The 21492-nt window shown below is 39.5% G+C and overlaps 1 long non-coding RNA gene across 1 annotated transcript in view; it reads left to right on the top strand.

Moving 5' to 3' along the window:
- LOC119036440 (uncharacterized) overlaps positions 1–21492 on the top strand; it is a 110066-nt gene that overhangs the window by 5814 nt on the left and 82760 nt on the right. Inside the window, exon 2 of the long non-coding RNA XR_005079992.2 lies at positions 18372–18618. This is a non-coding gene — a long non-coding RNA (uncharacterized LOC119036440). The remainder of the gene's footprint in view (positions 1–18371; positions 18619–21492) is intronic.

Here is a 21492-nt window from a genome sequence, read left to right as displayed (position 1 = left end):
ACTGTAGAAGTGTCATTTGGGAAAGGAACATTGAAGTTAAAATGATATTTTGTGTTTATAATCGTCTTTTCATGTTACCACTGTCTGAATTCACAATTTGATCTTTTTTTTTTCATATTGGAAAATAAACTAGAATTGGACTCCTGGAAAAGTGTAGAAAAGATTAGAAAATTAGATCCTTATACTTAGGAATTGAAATATTACAGATTTTAAGCAGATTTCATTATCATTTATAGCTTAGTGAAGGAAGCATTAAAGTGAATTCAATATGAGTTCTGAAGTAAGCTTCACACAGAGTTCAAATTTATCTTCAACAACATAATTTGAAGTTAAAATATCAGTTTTATCGCCTCCCTTTCTCCCACCCCCTTCCTTCCTTCCTTTTCTTCAGTAGCATTTATAGTTCTACTTAGTGTCTCATAGTGTATTTTTAGCAGTCTCTCTTTAAAAATTGATGAAAGACTTTACCCTCCTCCCCTCCTCCCCAATTTGCAATCCAATGCTGTACCTCTTCCACCAAGGTTTGATGAGGGAGGAAAGGAAAACACAAATATGTGACTATTAAGTACACATAATCAATGTACCCATTTGTCACACTGCTTCATTTTTATTTGGTCCAATCAGAAGCACTGGGTTCAAGCCTTGGTCTGCCATTAATTGGCTGTTTAATTTGGGTACTGGCTCCTTAACTTCTCTAGGTCACACTCTTCTCACCCATTAAATTGGTGAAAGAGATGGTTATTAATGACCTTTTCTTGATTTAATGCCTACTTTGTAACTTCTCAGTCCTCTTTCCAGGAGCAGTTTAGTTTCTTTCCCGTCTGACTTCCTAGTTAATGGAGGATTTCGCCTCTGGCTGACAGGATAAAAACTGGGTTCTGTAGATTTTTTTTTTCTCAAGACAACTGGGAAGATGCTTTCTCAAAGTCAAGGAGATGGGTCACGTTGAAGTACGTTGCTTCTAGGTTGTTCACCCAGACACATGGAAGTTGTCCACACAGAAGTCGTTTGTCGCTCCACCTCTTTCTCACCACCCTCATCTAATCTCACCTGTCACTTCTGCTTCCTACTCTTATGTTGTTGTGTATAATGTGCACTTTTTTGCCTAAAATTTTTAGGAAAAAGTAAGGATGCACATTATACATGACTACAATGATTACACCCTATGGGTATAATAATCCTGTGTATAGTGCACACAAAACATGGGTGTGCATTATAATTATATGTGGAAGTGTGTTATACATGGCAAAGTACAGGTAAACACTACTTGCCTCTAACTTTTGTTTGCATCAATAATGCCCCAGATCCAGCCACCACTGTGTCACCTAAATACTATAGCAGCGTCACAAATGCTCTCTGCACTGCTTGTCCTGCCCTACCATTTCCCACGCAGCAGCCAGTGTGATCTCATTTCCCTCTCTGCCTCATTCATGCGGTCCAGGGGCCGCCTTTTGAGTCCTATGGCGATACCAAGCTCTTCCACTTGTCAGGAAGCATGCCATTCCCTCCACTTGAATGATCCTCTCCTCTCCTATACTTTTTACATGCCTGGAACCTCCTCCATCATGTCTCAGCTTAAATTTTACCTCTTCAAATATTTCTTTTTTGACTGAGCAATTTTCTATCACTCTCTCCCTAAACTTTTCCCTGTTTCCTACTTAGCACTTATTACAGGTTGTAAAGAATTGATTTGCTTGTGTAATGAGTGTAAGTTTTTAGTATGAAAACTTAAGTGTGGAAAAATAGAATGTTATTTCTCTATAGCTGAATCTAAGCCAGCTCATGACTCTTCATTTTGATTGATAGCAGTGGAGAGAGGAGAAGTCTTGCCAGTTCAAGATAAATTTAGGTGATTCAAAATTTTCTGTTTCTTTGTGGTAAATGCTATATAATTAAGGATGCTTTCCTTTCACACTTCTTTTCTTCTCCCTTAAGGCATTTAAGGGAGCTTAATGTTTTCTGAGCATCACAGATGAGGTATCTGGTTTGTGCCCTGTACTGTAGATGGTCCCTGCTTGGTATATAGTAGTTTTGAAAGAAATCAATAAAAAATCCCCTCTCCCAAATTCTGATCAATTGAGCCAAAAGAGGAAGACCAAGTATGGAGACCGACATAGCAGCACTATGATGATTAAAGCTGATGTTAGAGAATGTTTTATAACTGTGGCCAAGTGGGTTTGCTCATCACAGCTCTAGTCTCAGAAAACATTCTTAAAATAGTCTCTAACTGTAAATGCTGAGGTGGTTTTAATTAGAAAAGAACAATGGTTTTCTTGATCTTTATTCTCCTGTGTCTTCTTAGGGAAAAAGGAGCTTGGTCATGGTCTTGGGGAATTTTTCCAACACAATTTCAGTTGTTTTGTTTTTAAAAAGTTCCAGAACAGTATCAGGTCTTATTAAAGACTCTGTAAATAGTTGTTGAATGAATGAAAGCATTTCCAATATATGGGAACTTTCCTAAATGTGTTTATTTGGTTTTAAAACACAAATGTTGGGAAATAAGAGTTATTTGGTAGATGTCCTCATGTGTATGTGTTTGTAGCTCTTTAGAGACACAAAAATGAAACATTAGAGGTAAAGAACCTTTCAGATGGCCCCTAATGAGCCCTGCCTTCTGGTCGTCAAACCCTTGTGTAATCCCTAGTCCCGTAGTATGAGTCCCTAGACCTGGTAACTCATTTCTAACAAATAGAATGTGGCAAAAGTGATGAGATGTCACTCCTGAGATTTGGGGACTTGAATGCCATGGTTTCTATCTTGGGGCACCTGCCTCTCTGTCTTCATCTCTATTTCAGTCTCAGGGAGAAGCCAGCTGCTACAGTGGGGTCTGCTCAGTGGAGAGACTCATGTGGCAAGGAACTAAGGGTGAGCTAACAGCCAAAAAGGTGCTGAAGCCCTCAGTCTAATGGCTCTTGAGGCAACAGATCTTGCCAGCAACCTGGTGTATGAGCTTGGAAATGGATCCTTCTCCACTCGAGGCTTCAAATAAAGCCGTGCCCTTCACTGACAGTTGGGCTGCAGTTTGATGAGAACCCTTGAGCTCAAGACACCCACTAAGCTGTGCCCAGATTCCTTACTCACAAAAACAGTGAGATAGTAAGTGCTCATTGTTTTAAGCTGAAAAGTTTGGGGGTCATTTGTTATATCACAATGAGACACTAATACCTTATCTACGTGAAGTAGGGATAGCAGAGAGTATCCTGTGCAGCACCTAGTGGCAGAGAGAAGGCACTCAGAAGGGCCCCATAGATGCTTACTAATATTTGTAGGTGGTAGACAACCAAAATATTTGTTAAATTGTCCTGTAATTAAAATTTTCATGTTGCCTTAAAGGGAAATGATGTCTTTTGGGGAAAAGATAGATAACCGTAGAGAGGTCATTATCTTTCATCTGAGTTTATGTTGAACGCAGGTGCCTATATTGATCGCTGCCCCTAAAGTGAGGAGAGGATGTAGGGGGATATAAATAATTATAGCACACATCACATTTGGTAAATTACTGAAAATGAAACCTTCAAAAAAAATCACATTGAAACATGGGCCAGAAAATCTGGTACAGGAAGACAGCTAAACCAATTCAGAGGGACCTAAGATTTTGGTGAGGTTAACAAATTTAAGTTTAGGGATAGTCTTTATAGACATCAGACTTAACAGTTTCCCGCCAGTGCCATATATTTGGAATATTCATACAGAATATTTTCAAAATAGCTCTTTGAAAAATCATGCTCCTTTTCATTTTAGCGGGGCTATGAAGATCATAATATTATTGACCAGAGCCCCTGAAATAAGGTGATACACATAAGGGGTGGGAAAGCAGTGTTGGGGGCATGGGCCCTGCAGTCAGGTGGGCAGGGTTCAGATCTGGGCCCCGTACCACTCACTAGTCTTATGACCTCTAGTACATTGTTTAACATCTTCAAGTCCAGTTTCCAAAACTTAAAATCATAATCATAGCACCTATGGGGAGGAATAGGTATCTATACAAAGATTTATCACAGTATTTGTCACATCATAATGATAGTGAAGGTTCACTATCATTATGTTTATTATTATTATTACAATACTGAGTACTGCAGCTCCCACCTAATAGGCATACAGTAAATATGAGTTTCCTATCCCTTCTTTCCCTGGTGCCGCAGTTTGTGCGTGGCCAGGACCATGTCCTGCTGTGGGATACCTTCAGTAATGCACAGGACCAAGGGCACTTCTGCTTCGATGGCTTCATGAAAGGCAGAAGCAACAAAAGGAGGAGGGACATAAGTGGCAGAAGCTGTTGCTCCTGCCTGTTCTTCGGCTTCCTTTACAGTATTAAAGACTGGTAAACCCAGATACCTCTTGCCTCCTTCATGTGGAGTGTTTCGGCCAACAAGTTTGGTGCCGTATTCCAATGCCTGCTGGTGGGGAAAGGTGCCCTGCTTACCAGTGAAACCCTGACAAATATTCTTTGTATTTTTAGCTTCCCATTGAACTGGAAGTTTTAGGGAAGCTGTATAAGGGGGACCCCCCAAAATCTGGAATTATCTTCTGGAGGGCAGGCCCCTTGTAGTACAGGCTTAAACGCCTCTAGGTGAGTGTTCTAGGAACCCATCTGTATCAGTGGACCAGCTGCATTATTGTGTTTGGCTTCAGTGAATTTTTTTGAAGACTCTTTTAACGCAGTTGCCCATTTCACGATGGGTGATTTACAAGTGCATCTGACCACACTGTGTTTGAATGTTCAGCAGTTTTTGACCCAAAACAGCATGACCCTCATACCCCACCCTCTCTATCCACCTGATCTTGCTCAGAGCGACCTTTTTGTTTCCCCCAATAAAAACAGTCCTCAAAGGGAAACATTTTGCTGATGTGGAAGAGGTGAAACCAAAAAATGGCAGAAGTACTAAAAGGCCTCAAAATTGATGAGTTCACAACCTGTTTTGAGCAGTGGAAAAAACACCTCCACAGGTGTACCACATCAAATGGAATGCACTTCAAAGGGGCCTGAAGTGTAAACATGTAAAGATAAATACACAATTTTTTATAAATAAATTCCAGGGTTTTTTGTGTCTCCCCTCGTACAGGAACAATGCCAAAATTCATGCTGTTGCGAGAGGAAGGAGCACAACAGGAGGCGGGCGGTGGTAAGGCCAGGCTACCAGAGGCCACGGTCACAGCAGCAGCCCCGCCTTCAATTTCCTTTGACATAATATTTTCCAGAGTTCTGTATCCTCAAAGGACTATTCATTCTTGCACCAAACTATGAGAAATCTAGGTGAAAGTGAACTATGCTGCCAAGAAAGACAGGATGCCAGTGGATAACAAGGCAAGTAAAATGCTCATTTAATCCATACTTGCTGATTGCAGGGACCCCATCACCAAACAGGTTGGCACCCCACATAATGAAGAGGGACCATGTTGATGATGCCTTGATTTTGTCTAAGACCCTCTATGTTCCCCATGTTTGTGACGGGTCGGTTGTAGAGCTAGTTGTTTGCCAAAGGGAGCCTCCTTTTCACTCATGACCCACCATTTGGGGAACATCGATAAAAATGTTGAATATGTGGTTAAATTAGATTTTTTAAAAAAAACGTTCCAGCAAATACAGCTGATCAGAAAGGAGAGGCAATCTGCCTCTTACAGAGCTGCATAGTTTCATAAAGTCAGAATACCCATCAAAAATATATTAGTGTACTGCAGAAAATTAACACATGCAAAGTAATGGAAGCACATGCTACTTTTAATCTTTTCAATGGCCCTGGGGCACCGGTATCTGCTATTTGCTGGGAAATCACTCATCATGTAGCTGTTGGGGAAAGAGAGCGCTTCGGCTCCTTTTCTGGGAGCAATCCGGTGCAGTGTGGATATTAATTAAATTTATTAAACAAATAACACAGCGACTTGGGGAAGCAGGGGTCCATCTGCCAGTTCTGCAGACAGATCTCTGCAGAGATGTGAGCTGAATGGTAGTTAAAGCGAAGTTGCCGAGCTCAGCAGATGGGCTCTTGTCTCCGGTGGGGGAGACTTGGTGGCGGTCCAACAACGCTCTTCCCCCTCCAGGTTTTTGTTCCTTGCAACTGTGATTGAAGAAGCCCTTCTCTGTCTTTTCCCAGCCTTGTGCCTCTCCCCCACCCCACCCTCCCTTTTGTTTATTTGAGCAATGTTTAAACCCGAGTGATTTGTTAGAGAGGCAAGTCCCGGCTGATCTCATTCTGTGTATGTGCTGTAAAGCTCAAGCAGAAAATAATTAGGAAACTGTAATCCCATTGACTTTGCGCCCCACTTGTGTACATTGCTTCAGCTCAGCCTCGTGCCCTGGAATAAAGTCTCTGCACAGAGTCAAATTTAGTCAGCATCCCCATTCTCTGCATTTGGAAGTTCATATTATACTGAGGTTTAGATGCTCATTATTCTTAGAATTGCCCCTTACATTGCTTTTAGATCTACATGCCTTTTAAACGGTGCAAGTGAAGGATTCTTCTTTCCTTGGGGTTTCCCCCCTCCAGTGTCTTCGTATTCTGTTGGCACATTTCGAGGTGCCTTAAATGCCGGTGTCTCCTTTCCTCACCACCTGGGATGAGATGCCACCGATAGTGTCAGATCGGCACATTTGTGTCTGTTCTGTCTTTTAAAGACTCACATCACCACCTCTGGATCTACCTCTCCCGTAAAAAAACCGGTGAACTTGAAACCCTTCTGTAAAGGAGGTCCCCTTCAGTCTCAGTTGAGTATCACTTCCCAGCATTTGGTATAATTTTTGACAAAAGCCCACTTGGACAGAATTCAACGCTAGGATGTTAGATTTGGTGTAAAATCACCCTCCACCCTCAACACACACCCCTTATCCCTACTTGAACCTTTGCACAAATTATTTTGTAGAAGGCTCTCTTGTCTTGCTGTGTCCCCTCACCTGCGATCGATCCCTTTCTCAGGAGAGAGCGGGTAGTGGTGTGAGACACACACAAACCCTGCCAGGGAGATGGTGTGCTTTACTGATGGCAAAGTTTTGGACTAAATAGATGCTACCTTGGGCTTGAGTCCTGAAGTGCCCCTGCCTTGGAGAGATGGGTATGGTTTCAGTGGGACATATTAGCTGAGATGAAGGCACCTCTGTGGGATAGAAACTTCCCATCAAAACGATCCCCTCCCAACACCTCAATTCTCTGCCTGCAGAGATTTTCACAGGTGCAGAAGTCGAAGAGAAGAGTGGAAGGATCTGCGGTTATGCCTATCCCCAGGTGTATTGAGTTTTATGGACGTATGGAGGTCACACCCTTCCTTTGGTTTGTAATAAGAACCAACAAATGTGTCTATTTATGCAGAGGACAAAGAAATCTTAGCTGGCAGAGAGCCCTGTCCAGCCAGGATGGTCAATTCATTTCTGCTGCAACTGAAGGTGTTTGACTGAGTCTGTCCTTGGTATTGGTCCGTGTTCGTGCTTTTGGGACCCCACCTGAAACCTGAAAAACCTGCATCTCTTTGGGTTTAACCAGGAGATGCAACATTTTAGCTGCTGTTGTCAGTTTGCCCCCAACCAAGCTTCTACCTCCCCATCAGGCCACACCAGCACTAATAACGCGAAGTTCTCTGTTGCTACAGCAAATTGTTGGAATTAGGTGAAGATTCTTGTTTTTCATTAGAGCTCTGCCAACGTTTATTGTGAACTCCAAGAGTTATTGTTCTACCCCAGTCCTTTATGGTCATGAAGTAGCTGGTGAAAAATGTTTGTTTACCAGTGACTCGTCGGTGAACTGCCAATTTATTTCTCTAATATGTTGCAAGTCAGAATTGGCTGGGGCAGGAGGAAGACTCGACATTTTGAATTCATAGGCTATTTACCAGTGTCTCTCCTTCCACCCCAGTGTACCTGGACTAATTTTGCTCGCCGATTTAAATCACAATCCAGTAGCTGTGGCATCTCAATTTAAGGGAAGATTGGACGTTGTTTTTCAAAGGGAATTACAAGTGTTTTGCACTCGCCTGAAAACAGATTGTGGCCTCTTTCCCCAGGATAAGCTTAGAAATTAGGTATAAATCTCAGGGTTTCCTTCTTAGCAAAATGTTTTCAACCCTCTTGTCCACACATTAGGAGAAATGAACAAAACAGAGGAAAGCCAGGAGGCGTCCTGACAGTGTGTGAATGTTTCTGATCTGCTTGCTGCGCCTGCCATTCTGTGGAACACATTTTGTTTACTCTGTGGCTTCTAATTGCTTTATTGCAGCTTTTGTAGGCAGCCTCGCAACTCGGGACTAAATGCATAAAAAAAAGCTTTTGACTGGGGACAAAGTTAACCCTCATCTGTAAGGAAGCAGAGAATAGATTTTAAAATAATAATATATTTTAAAATTATTTGGGAAGGACTAGTACTTTTCAGATGTTTTCATTTATTTAGCTTTAATGTACTTTTCTTCTAAGAGCTCAAGTACAAACTTTAAAAATATTCACCCCAGGGGGTCCTGGGGTGAATATTTTGTAAAAGGAACCAGGTTTGTGAATAGGATCACCAGCCTCAGGCAGTAATTGCCTCTAGAATTAAACGCTGTGGCTTTTCAGAGCATGCACCTCCCTGTCTAGGAAAGGGGCTGGAAAATGATGCCTCTGAATGAGACCCAGTGCTCGCAGCCCAGCTCCTAAGGTAAAAGGGAAGGTTCTTGGTCACTGCCATCCTTAATGATCTCACAGCCCATTTCATCTGGGTATCAGACTGGTTTCTGGGACCATTTCTGAAGCTTTTCATAGCCCTGGATCTGATAAATATTGACTGATTTTTGGTTAGATTTGTACTTGGTTTCTAGGAGCTGAGTGAAATACCCCAGCATTCTGTGTTTTGGTCTCTGGCCACCTGAGTCTTCCCTGTCCCGTCAACGGGATCCTTCCCTGATCCTTGCAACACTTTAGAACACTGCCTTCTGTTCTTATAATCGAGTTTTCTGAGGTCAAGTTGACAGGAGGGCCTTCCTGGGGGCTAGCGTGATTCTTTGGTTCTTACTCTACAGATTTTAACTCAAAGTCAGAGTCTTACAGTAGGAAGTGAATTTTTAAGAAACCTAGTCCATCTCCCTCCCAATGCTAGCCCTTATTGGAGGGGGCGTTGGGGTGTGCGGAATAATGCTGCTTGTCAACTTGTAACAACAGAGAATTGACCCCCCCACTTTGTTGCAGCTTTTAATTTTGTGAGTTATTAATGTTTGGGGGTTTTAGAAACTTATTTCTTATACTAATGAGTAAAAATCTCAGTGTAAGGAAACTCAGGTTTGTTTCTGAAGGTGGTGATAATAAACTTAGTGCAGCTCACCGATATCACAATTTCCTTTTCTATATCATATGTCTCTACATATGCTCATATTTAACAATTAGCTACCGTTGCTTGCGCACTTGGTATGTGCCAGCCCCCGTGCTAAGCGCTTTACATCCATCAAGCCATGAACCTTTACAGCATACCAAGCCTCATGTTAAAGTTGAGGAGATTGAGGTCAACCCAAAGACTAAGCGAAGTAACCTAAACTAATCTGAAGTCATAGACAGAAGCATAAACCCAGCAGTAGAATTACAGAAAAGATCCAGTTTTTCAGTGACCCGTACTGACCACATGTACCAATGTGCTGCATTCCTCGTACATGCTGACACGTTGGGGCGATGTCTCATAAAGAGTGTTGGTTAGGTTGGAATGATAATAACAAGGTCAAGGTTGTAGGTTTGGTATATGAAACTTACCAGGTTGTGCAATACAGGGAACGGTCTGCCTTTTTACCCCAGATTGCCCAGGAATGTTGACAGCAAGGCAGTGTGAAAAGAGGGGAAGGGTAGCTACTCACTCCTGGAAAGATTCTTGAGACTCATGTCCTGTTGGTGGTTCATCAGTCTCAACTAAATTTTGAATCCTGATGGTATGTCAGGCTCTGCTCTAAGTGCTGTCTGTCTGTCAACTCGTTGAACATGAAAAGCAACAGTGTAGGAATTCTTTTCCCCATTACTTATTCCTTCATGAAGCTTAGAGAAGTGAAGAATCTTGTCCAGGTTCCCTTGATCAGCAAGTGGAGAAGTTGGGATTTAAATCTCTGGCTTTTTCACCCTGAATTCTTAGCCACCAAGCTCTGCATTTTTGCACTAAGGTGCAGTGAGACTGCTTACAGCTCTGTTAATGAACGATAGCCATTTTCTTAACACGCAGTGAGCAATTTGAATTTCTACAAGATACAAGATGTCTATCTTTTCTTAGTATCCAGTGTCTAATGACTCTGAAATGCTAGCGAAATCATTTGTAAAGGTGACTCTGACAGCCATCCATCGAAGGAGCTCGGTAGTAGATTGTTCTCTTGTGGTTCTGTTTGTTCATGCAAACAAGCCTTTAAAAAGCTGCCTGCATGCATTTAAATACTGACTGCATAGAGACAGGAGGAAGAAGTGATGTACTTAATTAATTTTACTTACTCCTCTTTGTGATGTTTTGCTTGGGAGTTTGGGTACAATGTACATGACTTATGAATCATAGATCTAAAATAATTGTAATATTTCTGGTTTCAGGTAAATATATTTCATAATAAAAAAACAAATGAGCAAATCAGTAAAATGATCATGTAGTCAGATTTGAGATACTTAAGGAGGTAGATCACGCAAGTCAAAATTCTTTATGAGTTTTGGGAAATGGTATTAATTTTGTTAGACTGGGTCAGGATAACATTTCGGCAGATCAGTACGGGGTGATTCAGAACACCCAGGACTGTCTGAAGGTCCTAAAAGTTCTGGGCATAAGTTTGGCCTGTAAATAATTTGATTCTTACGTGGATCACTTTGCTTCTTGTTATTGCCTGGTCCTGTTCTGGCTCCAGCTCTGACCAAACATTGCTTACTTGTTACCTTTTGGTCACACAGAAGGCAGGTAAAATTGGGGGGTGCATTGCTTGTGCAAACTGATTGCCACCTGCCGAAGAAGAGGATACTCCCCCTCCCCCAGGGACATACCATTTTTGTCAGTAGATTCAGCAACTATTTTTAAAGATCAATGGACATGAAACATTTTTTAAAAATATATATAATATCCTAGAATTTGGCCCTTGCTTACTTAAACATTATTCAACCTAAGTCTAAAACACAAGGCTTGGGCCCTTTAAAATTTTCTTGTTAGATTTTTTAATTCAACTATAAAGACAATTCAAGTGAGAAACTTCAGTGCATTGATTTTGTTCTTTGAGTCATTGCACTGTAATTAACTGAGTTGCGTTTTAAATGCAGCACAAGAACATCTTTCTTGTCTGTTTATGTCAGGAAAAAATGGCTAATGAGCACTTATCAAAAAGATGAACATTTTTTCATTAGATTAAGTAAAATCAAAACAGATTTATAATGTACTATTATGTTTCAGCTTGGAATAAATTGAGCAAAGTAGCTAATATCTCCACAGCTTCCTGAGAATTTATTTGCATGGCAGGATCACCCTCCCCCACACACTTAGACTTGAAGAAAGTGCCCTTTTGTGGAGACTTTCTTTGTGGCATCAAGGCACATTCCCAAAGCCTTGGGAAAGCTCGTAATATTCTTTGTAAAATCTGAGTATGAAGAAGTTGTCAAAATTGATTTTCTTTGGATCACGCCAGTGGGCTTTGTCACTTCATAATACATTTCTTTACAATTGTTTTTAAAAATGACTTCCCTCAACTTTCTCATAGTGGGCAGTCAAAATGCCACCTGGTCCTCAGTACCATGCAGAGCTTTCTTCTGTTTTGAGATTTTTGTTTGCATTCAAGTGGATGAATATTAGCCTTGTGTTATCCAAAGGTACAGGTGATGAAGGTTGATGCCGTAGGAAAATTTAATGCAAAAATGTACAAGTTTAAGAACTTTCTCCTTTTAAACAGGCGTTTAGATGGCAGGCTATTTTCAGGTCATCAAAGATTCCAAGTCATTACTTGCTCTTCTACTATGTGAGAATTAAGTCTGTCTTCATCAGTACCTGTTTGAGAGCTGTACAAGTATGTGCATATCCACAAAGCAACTGATATAGCATAGCCTTATGTGGATAAAGAATCGTGACTTCCTTGAATTTTCTGAGTTTGCATTAGGGTGAATGGACAAGAGACAAATGTCATGTACTGAGAGAGAGAGAGAGAGAGAGAGAGAGAGAGAGAGAATGCTCTGGACACTAGAAATTGAACTTAGAGCAATCATGTAACTTCTGTCCATATAGCACACTTTTGGGAAAACATTTTAATGAAAGTATAATACATTCATAAAGGAAAAAGCTTGATGAAATTTTACAAGGTCACATAACCATGTGAACACCATCTAGACCACAGTAACACTGCAGAATCCTTCTTTGTGCCCCTTCTTAGTCATTGTCCCCCACCCAAAGGAACGGTCCTTCTGATTTCTATCAAAGATTACTTCTGATGTTTAGGAACTCTATATAAATGAAATCATACATCAAGTACTCTTTTGTGTTTGGCTTCTTTTCCTAAAAAATGTCTTTGAGATTTATTCATGTGATTGTATATAGCAGAATGTCATTATTTCTTATTGTTCAATAATATCCTATTATTTGTGTTGTTTCCAGTTTGGGTCTATTGTGAGTAATGCTGCTATGGATATTCTTGTACTTGTCTTTTTGTGGACACATGTAGCATTTTTGTTGGTTATATACCAAGGAGTGGAATTACTGGATCATAGGATATGCATTTGTACAATTTTAGCAGATACTGGGAAATAGATTTCTTTCAGCACTGTTTTTTAGTTTTCAGTGTTTGGGTCTTACACAATTTTTGTTAGCTTTGTTCCGAGGTGAGGTATCTTAGGTAGTTTATATTATACTAATGTAAATGATATAATTTTAAAATTTAATTTTCCAAGTGTTTAGTGTTAGTACATAGAAATACAGTTGAAATTTAAATTTGAAGTTTGTATCCATTAACTTTGTAAATTCATTTTTTAATTTTTAATGTGAGGTTTGTCCAGAAGGTATCTAGCCATGTAATGTGAAAAATAGAGACATTTATTGAAGAAGATACAAGACACATTGTACAAAGGACAGTAACACCTCAGTCCCCTTCAAAGTAAGCACCTGGGGACCTCACACAGTTCTCCCTGCATCTTCACTGTTCAAAACACTCTGCAAAACCCTTTGCTGGAATCGCCATCAGCTGCCCTGTCATATTTCCCTGGATCTCACGATGGTCTGAAATCTCTTCCCTTTCAAAGGTGATTTTAGTTTTGGGAGAAGCCAGAGGTCACAGGGCACCAAACCAGGATCTGTATAGTAGGGCTGAGTCACCTGGGTGATTGATGTTTCAACAAAAATCCCTGCATGAGATGTGATACAGGAATGGTGTGTTGTCGTGATGAAGCTGCCAATCACCGGTTGCTGTTTTCATTGTATTTCATCTCTCAACTGATGAAGAACATTTAGGTAGTACTCCTTATTAACTGTTTGGCCTGGAGGGGTGTACTTGTGATGGACAGCACCTTCCCCATCAAAAAAACGTAGTTAACATGGTCTTGATCTTCTTGCAACTTTGCTGTGCCTTCTTCTGGCATGGAGACCTAGGTGATTTCCATTGGGACAACTAGGCTTTCGTTTCCAGATTATAGCTGCAGACCCAATTCATCCAGTTATGATCTTCTTGAGGAAATCTGGTTCATTGGTAGCGGTTTGAGTCAAGCATTAGCAACTGCAGCACGATTTCCTTCTGCTCTGGTAGCCAGAGCCATGGAACAAATTTGCCATGACATATTTAATGACAAGATCCTGTGACAAAATCTCGGAGACAGCAATTTTGGGAATCCCCAGATCAGCTTCGGGTTCCCACACTGTCAGTTGCTGATCTTTGTTGGTTGCAGCTCGTATATGTTCTCAAATGTTCTGCTTGCTGCAGGCCTCCCAGAATGTGGATCACTTTCAACAGATTCTTGACCATCTTTGAAGCATTTGTACCATACTTTTATTTGCGTTGCACTCTGTATTGTCCCTGAAAGGCTGCTTTCTGAATCTGAATAGTTTCCACACAGGAATGTTCAGGCTTAATGCAAAATTTGATTCAGATTTGTTATTCTGCTCACTGAGTCATTTTGAATATGGCAGACACATGGTGCACATGCTCACTCAACTGTGTCTACCGCCCCCACTGACTAGTCCAGTGAAGTCATCATTGTTCACACACACATATTCCGGTCCACTCTCCTTGGCTGCCAGGTTATATCAGTATTGTACAAACCATTCTTATATCGTTATATGAACAATGCTGGACTTTTTCTGGACAGACCTCATAGTTTATTTGTATATTATCTTAAATATTTTATGTATACACACATACCATTTGTGAACAATGAGAGTTTTTTCTTTAACCATTGTTGAAAAATAATTTTAATTTCTTTTCCTTGACCACAGTAGAATATTTAATAGAGGTGGTGATTGCAGACATCCTGTTTCATTTCCAATTTCAGAGAAGCTTTCCTATTCTACCGTTAATGTATTTACTGTAGGTTTTTAAAAAGACAATCTTTATTAGTTAAGGCAGTTCCTTGTAACATTTTAAACATCATGAATGGGCATTGAATTACGTCAAATAGTTTTTCTTTTGTGTCTATTTAGTGGCTATATAATTTTTCTTATTTAGTTAGTGGGATAAATTATATCAATTGGTTTATAAGTGTTAATAGCTTTGTATTACTGTTATAAATGAACTTGACTGAGATCTGTGCTTTATATATATCATAGGACTTGATCTGCTCGTATTTTGATTTGATTTTGCCAAATTTTTGCATCTACGTTCATGAGAAAGATTGGCTTTATATGTTTACTTTCTTGTAATTATTTTTCGTTATAAAAAAAGTTAGTGATAAATTTTGGTATCAAGGGTTTTATAGTCTTTGTAAAATGAACTCAGAATTGATTTCGTTTTATCCATTCCTTAGAATAATTTGTAGAAGGTTGGTGTTAGTTCTGAAATATTTAAGTATTTTATTGATTAAGCCATTTGGGCCTGAGGCTTTCTTTGTGGACAGGCTTTCTTTTAATTAGAGATTCATATTTTTAATGGACAGAGGGCAGTTGGGATTTTCTGTTTTTTGTGTGTCGGTTTTGGTAAGTTAGTATTTTTAAAAAATAAATCTGTCCACATCACCTAAATTATCTAATGTATTCACCTAAAGTTATTTATAACATTTTATCTGTTGAATATCTATTTAAGATTTCTAGTGATGCCTCTCTTCATTTCTTATATTGATAATTTGTATCCTCTCTTTTTTCTTTACAGTCTTACTATGTCTTTGTTAATTTTGTCTTTTTTTCTCAAAGAACTGATTTTTGGCTTTATTGTATTCCTTCGTTACAGAGATTGACAGAAAATGGCTCATGGGTCAAATCTAACCCATCACCTATTTTTGTAAATATAATCGTCCATATCCACTCATTTATGTGTTGCATATTCCTGCTTTTGCACTTCAGTGGCAGAGTTGAGTAGTTGGGACATATCTGATGTCTTATAAAGTTTAAAGTATTTACCATTTGTCCATTTACAGAAAAAGCTTACTGATATGTGTATTTTTGGTTTTTTCCTATGTCATTGATTTGTGTAGTTTACTTTCAGTATTACCCTCTTATACTTTGAATTTAACTTGCTGCTCTTTTTAAAGCTTCTTGAGATGCATCCTTATATTATTGATTTCTATCCTTAGATTTTCATTTACTTATGATATTTTCTCTAAGTATAGATTAGCTATATCTCACTATTTTTATGTCATATTTTAGTCATCATTTTATTGAAAAAGCTTTCTTATTTCCATCGTGATTTCTTATTTAAATCATAGTTTATTTACAACTTTGTTAATTGATTTTTAACTGTGTTGGTTAATTGCATATTTTAACAATGTAATTTACATGGACCTTGCATACTGAATTTATGTAGTCTTCTGTACTGTGCTTTTTTTTGGTTGACAACAATGATATCCTGGAAATCACTCCATATCACATACTCTTTAGTTTTTATTTACAGCTGCATGGTATATCATAGTATGAATGTATCCTAGTTTATTCCATCAACCTCATATATGAGTTTTTCCCCAATCTTTCCAACTGCAAACAGTGATGTACCTTGTTCATATGTATTTTTGTAGCAGTGAAAGTGTATCTTCAAGGTAATTTTAGATGTGGGCAAAAGGTAAACTCATTTGTGGTTTTGTTAGGTCCTGGCAGGTTCCCACATGAAATGGGACATCCCCCCAGCAAAGTGTGAGAGTGTCTTTTTCCTTGTGGCTTTGTCAAGAGAATGTGCTGTCAAGCTCTGTAATTTTGACCGAATCTAATCATTGAGAAATGGTATGTCAGTATAGTTATAATTTGCATTTTTCTCATTATGTCTGAAGTTGTCCATCTTTTCATATGTTTAAAGGTCATTGAAAAAATTTGTATTTGTGAATTTAAGTGATTTTGCTTATTTTTCTATTTTTTATCTTACTTCTCTAAGTTTTAGAGTTCTTTATGTGTTTGGGATGGATTTCACCCTTTATCTTTGATTCCTGCTAATTGTAGTTATTTTAAAATCCATGTGAGTCTGTGGGACTATTTTATTCTCTTAAAAAATTCTTTTAGGTTTTGGTCACTTGTTCTTTCCTAGTAGGCTTGGTAGTTTTTGACTGAATGTCGAACTTTGTGTATTAAAAAGTCATAGAGACTCTCAATGGTGTTCTTTTCCTGCAGAGATGATCTTGTTTTCCACAGGCTAACAGACGATACTTGGGTAGATAATCTTGATCAAGGCTGGTGGTCAGTTTCTCTCACTCGATAGAAATAGCCCTTTTTTAATTGAAACTGACAGTCTGGGGTCTTTACCTTTCTCCTTGGGTCCTCAGCATAATGCAACTACTATTTTCTCCCTAGATTTGTAACCTTATAGCAATTACCTTCTGCTTGTTCTCTGTCTTATCAGAGCCTGTGCAGTTTAGGAGTGAGCAAATGCCTTGAGGGGAATTTGCACTGTAAGGCTCACTGCTCTGCAGCTCACTTCTCTCTAGGACTCTGGCCTTTCAGTTTTTGTCAGTGCTTCCAACACAGTAAGACCACTGCAAGCTCTGGGTTACTCTTGTCTCTTCGGCCTTATTCCCCACCCAGTGAGCTGGCAAATACTCTGCAGAGAAGCAGCGGTGGCAAGTGCAGGGCTCGCTTCAGCGTGTTACCCTGTCCCCAGGGTTGCAGCCTATAAAGTCCTGATGCCTTCATTATTTCCTCATACCTTCAAAGAGCTCCTTTCTTTTTTTTTTTTTTTACATTTTGTCTAGCTTTTATAGTTGTTCTCAAACGGAATGGTTATTTGGATACTACTTATTCCATCATAGCAGGTAGCAGTAGTCATCTTTCCACTTAGCATATTTCATTAAATTTGTATGGAAATAAGAGAACACAGTCACATTGGCAAAGCATTTTAAAACTGACAAGGAAATTGGCCACTGCTGGGGAGGGTATAAATTTGTACCACCTTTATGGTGAGCATTCATGTATATCAAAGTCCTTAATAATTTGCCCTTTGACCCAGCAATTCTGCTGCCAGGTATTTATTTTAAGAAAATAATCACAGGTGTGTGTGGAGGTTTGTTTACAAAGAGAGATTCCACTCCCAGTCAACAGGATTGGAATCAAAATCCTCGATATGCAACAATAGAGGGTTTTATAAGCTGTAGTGCTTGAATACAATGGAATATAAAGGAACTCAACATTACAAATGATATAGGAGAGTATTTAAACATATAATTATTGTTAAGCACAAGAGATTACAAAGTGACATATGTTGTATGGTCCAATTTAAGAATATTTATACCAGTACACAAATATAAGACTAACATAATGCACGTGGAAGTGGTAACAGATGGTATTACTGGGTGGCTGTTTCTTTTTCTCCTTTGTTTATGCATATTTTAAAAGTTTTCCACAGGGCATTGCTTTCGTTTCTAAAAGAAAATTGAAGCACTTAAAAGAAAAACTTAGAGTTGATAAGTCCAGTTGATAACGTTGTCTAGCAAACACTTTATTTTTGTTTTGGCCTCCTGAGCTCTGTCTTTATGTGGTTGGTACTGTTACAGATTTTGTTGGAATCAGTACCCACCTGGAAAATACTTTGCAGAGCAGAAGGCCTCCATACAAATATGCTTTAAATTCCCACTAGTCAAATTCAGACAAAGGCATCACTAGTTTCTGCCAGTGTGTGCCAGAGCCTTTTTAGGAAGGAGTCCTTCAGATACAGTGAATGGGCTTGTGACAAGGACCTGGATTACCAGGGAAGATTTATTTCTTAAAAAAGATCTATAATTTCTGTTTGAAACCAATGGCCAAAATGCAACACAATCACCTTTTAAAAACGAAACCAAGATTTCTGAAAACCACTCTTATCCTTTGTTGTCCTTTTCTTTGAAGGTAAACCTTCAAGGCAGCAGTCACCAGCTATGGCCTCTTGGGTTTCGAGGATGCTTCCTAGGAATGTCCATTCCTTGGCTCCATCATCAGAGAACCAGCGAGTTGAGGATTGTCATCATCACCACGAGGCTTATGGATGCTTCTTGCCCATCCAGACCAGGTGGCAGGACAATGACCAGTATGGCCACGTGAACAATGCCGTGTACTGCAGCTACTTCAGCACTGTTACCAACCACTACCTGATCAGGTAGGCTGGGGTTCTGCGGCCCCACAGCCTCACCTCAGCCCTCTGGCACGTCCTCTGTTGGGAGTGCACGGAAAGCGTTTTGGGAAGAGAGTCTTGCCATTTTCCTCTGCTAGCGCGCCTCTTTTGTTGAGTCAACTGAAAGCGAGGTTATTCCAGAGGAAAACAGGAGGACTGACCTCCTGGTGAGGAAAGTGTGGCCCTGCTGCTCTGGCAGTCTCAGGTGTTACGGTGTCTTGGTCCTTGGGGCTAAATTGTAGGCTAATATTCAGGCTTTGAGTCTCAAATAAGCGTCTACACAACAAACCACATAGTAGTCAGACCCTGGGCATCTTGTGCAGACATAACATCAGCCCTCAAGGCCTTTGTGTGAGCAATACAACTGCTTCCCCCATTGAGGGAACCTAAGGGGAAGGAAGGAGAATAAAGATGTTTGTTATAGTTATTGAATGCCCTCAAGATGAGATTGTCATCTCACAGGTATGTTTGCAAGATTGGTTAGTATATATTTGGCTAATATAATTTTCTGTGTGTAGGATTGTGTGGTCTAGACAGATCTGCATAAATCCTTACTTCACCTTGCATTAACTACGTAGTTTTGATCAAATGACTTAATCGTATTGAGTCTTCTGTGAAAATCACTCACGTTTATTATGAGCTTTCTCTGTGTCTAGCACTGCGAAGCATTTTATGCAGGCTTTCTTATTTAATCCCAGACAGCTCGATGAGAGAGCAGCAGATTGTCAGTGCGCTTCCTGCACCTCCCGCCTACCCCCGTTTGGGGCACACTGGTGTGAATGGCAACTGTCAGCTCCCACATCTATTTGCATTAGGACTAGCTCGAGCCACCAGAGCTCCTCTTGCAGCCAGGCCAGAAGTGCAAGGAATTAATGCCTTTTGGAAGCAGCCTTCAGTCACGGATGGAAGGTGGTGTATAAATACTCCAGCTTCCTTACGTCTTGAACATCTCTGATCACTGTATAGATTCCCAGGCTTCCCTCGTGGGATGAAGCTTCGGTTCCCAGATTGGTACCTTTAAAAAAGAGAGAGAGAGAAAATTTACTTAACCTAACATCTACTTCTTTAACGATTATAAAGTGTACAAATTTAGTGGCTTTCAGTATAAGCAATATAAGTGTACTCACAGTATTATGCAACCATCACCACGATCTAATTTTAGAACATTTCTATCACCCCCAAAAAGAAACCCCATACTTATTAGAGGTCACTCTCAACTTCCCTTTCCTCCTGTGCCCTGGCAACATGAATTTGCTTTCTGTGTTTATAGATTTACCAGGTCTGGACACTTCATATAAATATAATCATACAATATGTGGTTTTCTGTGTCTGGCTTCTTTTACGTAGCATAATGTTTTTAAGATTGATTCGTGTTGTAGCATGTGTCAATACTTTGCTCCTTCTCATGGCTGGATGATAACCCATTATATGGATATACCAATTTTGCTTATTCACCAATTGATGTTTGTTTGGGTTGCTTTCACTTTCGGGCTATTATGAATAATGCTGCTAGGAATATTTGTGTACAGGTTTTTGTATGGGCATGTTTTGAGTTCTTTTGGGCGTATACCAAGAATCGAATTGCTGGGTCGTTCGGTAACTCCACATGTAACTTGTTGAGGAACCACCAAGCTGTTTTCTGCAGCAGCTGTGCTGTTTGTATTCCACCAGCAACGTGGGAGGGTTTCAATGTCTCCACATCCCCATAACAGGTGGTGTTTTCTTGTCGATTACAGCCATCCTCGTGTATGTGCAGTGGTGTCTCACTTTGTTTTTTTTTAAAGATTTTATTTATTTATCTTTAGAGGGGAAGGGAAGGAGAGAAGGAGAGAAATATTGATGTATGGTTGTCTCTCGTGCATCCCCTGCTGGGAACTGGCCTGCAACCCAGGCATGTGCCCTGACTAGGAATCGAACCGTGATTGTGTGGTTCGCAGGCCCATGCTCAATCCACTGAACTATGCCAGCCAGGGCTCTCACTTTGGTTTTGTTGATGACTAACGATGTTGAGTATCTTCTCATGTGCTTGTTGGCCTTTGGTATATTGACTTTGAAAAAATATCTAATTAGATTTTTTATAGTGCCTTTTTCAGTTTTATTGAGGAAACAATTAACATCTATCACTGTACAAGTTTAAGGAATACATAGTTTGGTTTATATGTATTGTGAAATGATTATTATCCCAATAGATTCAACTAACATCTATCATTTCTATAGATGCAATATAAAGATAAATAATTCTTCTTGCAATAAGAACCCTTAGGATTTACTTTCTTAACAACTTTCTTAACAACTTTTTTTGCATATCATATTGCAGTGTTAGCTGTAATAATCACGTTGTATATTATATCCCTATTACCTACTTATCTCACAATGGGAAATTTGTACCTTTTGACCATTTTTCTCCAGTGCCCCCTCCCTCCCCTCTGGCTCTTGTAACCATGTCTGATCTCTTTTTCTACGAGTTTTTTTTTTTTAAGATGCCATATCTAAGTGAGACCACAGAGTATTGGTCTTTTTCTGTCTGACTTATTTCATCTAGCATAATGACTTTAAGGTCCATTCATGCTGTTGCAAATAGTTGGACTTCCTTATTTTTCATGGCCAAATACTATTTCTATATATGATTTACCAATTCCATTTCTAGGACTAGATCCAAGGAAAATGAAAATACCAATTCAAAAAAAAAATCTGCTCCCATATAACCAAAACATGGAAACAACCTAAATGTTTGTCAATGGATAAAAAGAATATATGTCCATATATATACGTAAGAATATGTGTGTGAGTGCACCTCTCAGCTGTGTGGGGGCAGATATCTTTTTTGAAGTTTTAAAAATCTTTACTGTATTTTTCCCA

Source organism: Artibeus jamaicensis, unplaced genomic scaffold (assembly GCF_021234435.1).
Source record: "Artibeus jamaicensis isolate MK-2021 breed Jamaican fruit bat unplaced genomic scaffold, CSHL_Jam_final contig_797, whole genome shotgun sequence".
Taxonomy (NCBI): domain Eukaryota; kingdom Metazoa; phylum Chordata; class Mammalia; order Chiroptera; family Phyllostomidae; genus Artibeus; species Artibeus jamaicensis.
This window is presented reverse-complemented; position numbering and strand designations above follow the sequence as displayed.